Source organism: Lactuca saligna, chromosome 8 (assembly GCF_052625555.1).
Source record: "Lactuca saligna cultivar CGN05327 chromosome 8, ASM5262555v1, whole genome shotgun sequence".
Classification (NCBI taxonomy): Eukaryota; Viridiplantae; Streptophyta; class Magnoliopsida; order Asterales; family Asteraceae; genus Lactuca; species Lactuca saligna.
In genome coordinates, this window is record NC_136424.1 from 62,030,676 (window position 1) to 62,033,948 (window position 3,273).

General features: G+C 37.5%; 1 long non-coding RNA gene across 1 annotated transcript; it reads right to left on the reverse strand.

Annotated features, from left to right (window-relative positions):
* Positions 1 to 969: 969 nt before the first annotated feature.
* LOC145009144 (uncharacterized) lies at positions 970 to 1,389 on the reverse strand. The gene is made up of 3 exons (XR_013663764.1): positions 1,346 to 1,389; positions 1,168 to 1,251; positions 970 to 1,048 (listed from the first exon to the last, which is right to left on the reverse strand). It is a non-coding gene; the product is annotated as an uncharacterized LOC145009144 (long non-coding RNA).
* Positions 1,390 to 3,273: the final 1,884 nt, after the last annotated feature.

The window sequence follows — 3,273 nt, forward strand, 5'->3', positions numbered from 1 at the left end:
GATGTAACTTACAGTGAGCAACCATCAGATCGACATGCATCTTTCTTATCAAGTTAATGGTGGCCTCAGAGATAAGAGGCGCTGACATCATCTCTTCACAATCTTCTGGATAACATCCATACCACCCCATATCATTAACACTCACCGTAAGCACCCCACCTTCCTCACCCCCCTGTATTTTATTATTATTTGTACTTACAGACATTCAGTTAGATTCTACTGAGTTAAAACAATGTTATAATAAGACAAAAGTTGAAAGTACAATGGTATAATTGCGTAGATTTTTAAAGTAAAATGCATTATTTTGAAGTAGGGTGTTGCAATATAAAGGAATGAAAACAAGTAAATAAAAGTATGTTGCAATTTTTTTAAAAAAAATAGGAACTCACATGATAAAGGATTTGTTGGAGGAGAGTGTTGCAATCTTCAATTGTTCCCCGGAATCTAATGGCTTTTGCTTTGAGAGAAAAACGTCTTGAGATTTCAATAAATGTAAGAAAGGGTTGCCACTGATTGCTATTGCTATTATTTAACTTTAATTCAGTTGTGCTTGTAAGCTCAGCTGGCAGGTTTGCTGAGAAATACCCTGAACTAACTTCCACAGAAAACATCACACGGAAGTGACTCTTATTTCCTGCAATAAGAAAAAAATGGCTATAACCTGGTAGATTTATCAAAGTACAATCTCTAAATAAGAAAAAATAAATGAAAAGTGAAGTGTTAACCTATACAACATTCGGTTAATACAAGGTCTGGAAATGCAACGTCATCATATGGCTATAACCGGGTATATTTGTATTCTTAGCAAAATGCAACAACGCTGCTGTACATTCTTTAACCTATACAACATTCGGTTAATACAAGGTCTGGAAATGCCATGTCATCATATGTATAACAAAATGGATGTTTTTTGAGGTTAATGATATAGAAAAAGCTTTACTTGCTAGATACCTCCAGCACTTCCAGTTACTCCCATTAGCTGAACTGTTTGGATTGAATCTATGATTAGGGCACGTGGAGAGAGAGCTTGAGCTTTTTCCAAAATGTCCTTAAAATAGCACACACAAAGCAAAGTAAAACACTATTTATATTTATAATTTATAATTTATAATAAGTAATAACATATGTTCATAATTTATTAAGTTATGTATATTTTGGAACATTCACCTCAATGTCTGTACTTGAATACAAGAACAATTCTTCTGTGTCGATTTCCATACGATCTGCTCTGTTTCCAATTTGCTCAACACTCTGAATTAAAAGGGTCATTAATTGAAGCTATATAGCTTTTACTGTGTTATAACTTAGAAATGGAGTAACATTAATGGTGAAAGTAAGTTGTTACCTCTTCTCCAGAGACATAAAGCACAAGAGCTGGTTTACCGATTTCTCTCCCTTCTGCTATAATGGTTGCGATCTTTCATATTTCAGTATCAAGTAAACCAGAGTTATATACTTGATGAAGAAATCATTAACAGCAAGATACTATAATTTTATGCGAAAAGTAAAGATAATGATTTGTAATACCTGTAACATTAGCGTACTCTTCCCGACACCTGGATCACCACCAATCAAAATCAAAGAACCAGGTACCAGACCACCACCAAGAACCCTAGAAACTTTGTACCCAAATAGTCCAGGCCTGAATATAAACAACTCATATAATGCAACTAAAAAAACAAACAAAATGTTAAAAAAAATTAAACTTACCCCACAAATTGGGTTTTTTTATTGAAAGATAAAGATGATTCGAATGAAATTAAAAAAAAAATCGAAGAAATCCCAGTAATATGCAACTCAAAAAATTAAGAACCCTAACCTTAAACTCTTACCAAACGAGTTCAGGATGCCGGCGATGGGAAAGAAGAAAAGGACGATGGCAAGGAGAAAGAAGGTCTGATGTCGGCAAGGGTGGAGGAAGCAGTGGCGACGACGAGGAGGAGAAGGAAGACCGAACGCAACGACGGGAGGGGAGCCAGTGATGTCTTTGACCAGAGTATCTGAAGAGCTTGTATCTTCATTGCAAATAAAGTGATTAACAGGAAAAATTCCAGGAAACATGCGAAGATCGCGCAAGAACAAACTCGGTAATCAAGTAAAAACAAAAGAACTCACTAATTGGGAAAGAGATAAATCTTGAAGCTCTTACCATATGAAGATATAGAAAAGATGATTGAAGGAGGTCAATTTTGCAGAGTTATAAGATCACTTGTGGTAGGGAGGCAATGAATGGATGAAACAAGCCCTAACAAATCTAGAACCGAGCAACATGTGGTGATGATGGAGCATAGCCACAATTTGAGGTTCGAGAGTGGTGCTTCTAGACAAAGAACCACTGAGTGTAGATGCGTAAGTAAGAGAAGCCGATGACATTGCGTGAGGATGGTTTGGGCTCGAAACATAAAGCTTACATGGAAACCAGATCTTAGTGAAGACCAAAATATGCAAATAAATATTGTGTTCGTCGCCCCTTACGTATTTTGAACCAGGTGAGAGGGATGTGATGGAAATACGAGAGTGAGATAGAAAAAATTAGGGTCGGATTTAGGAACCCTAAATCATCGGCTCAAATTGATAACTGGGAGGTAAGAACCCTAAATCTTTAGCTCATTAGGGTCGAATTAAGAGTGTAAGAACTTGTTGGAACCGAGAAGTAGGTTTTTCGTGGAGGTGATGGATCGAGGAATTGAGGAAGCTGTGGATGAAGACGAAGGCCCAAATTCGAAGAGGCAGGGAATTTTTGGGATGAATAGGTGGTGGTTAATTTTTTAGATTTCATTTTCCCACCTAAAAACGCGTGTTTCCTAAAAAATATAAAGCAACACAGTTACACGACGCACATTTTTTGATAGGTGCCCTCTGTATTTTTTTCTGACACTAATTTTAGGGGCACACAAAAATGCGTGTTATCTATCCTCAAATTTTAGAAAACTAGCATTAATTTTAGGGTACGCACAAATGCGCATCCTCTATCAATGTGTGTCATTAATTGCACGTCCTAAAAGGCTATTTTTCTAGTAGTGGTATCGGCAGCCGTAGCAGCTTTCATGGCTCATCTGAATGCTAACAACACTAGTATTAGCAGGAGCCCTATCAAGATTTCTGATCCTAACAATAGACAACAGCAACCAACACCTGCGTAACCAGCCCCCCAAGAACCCCAACCAAAGCCACTGAAGAGAAAGTTCAAGAACGAGGAAGGAAGTACCTTTTCTCAAGGACCTTCCGAAGGACAATGAGCTGAGACAGTCAATACCCCTGCCAACCCTTCCA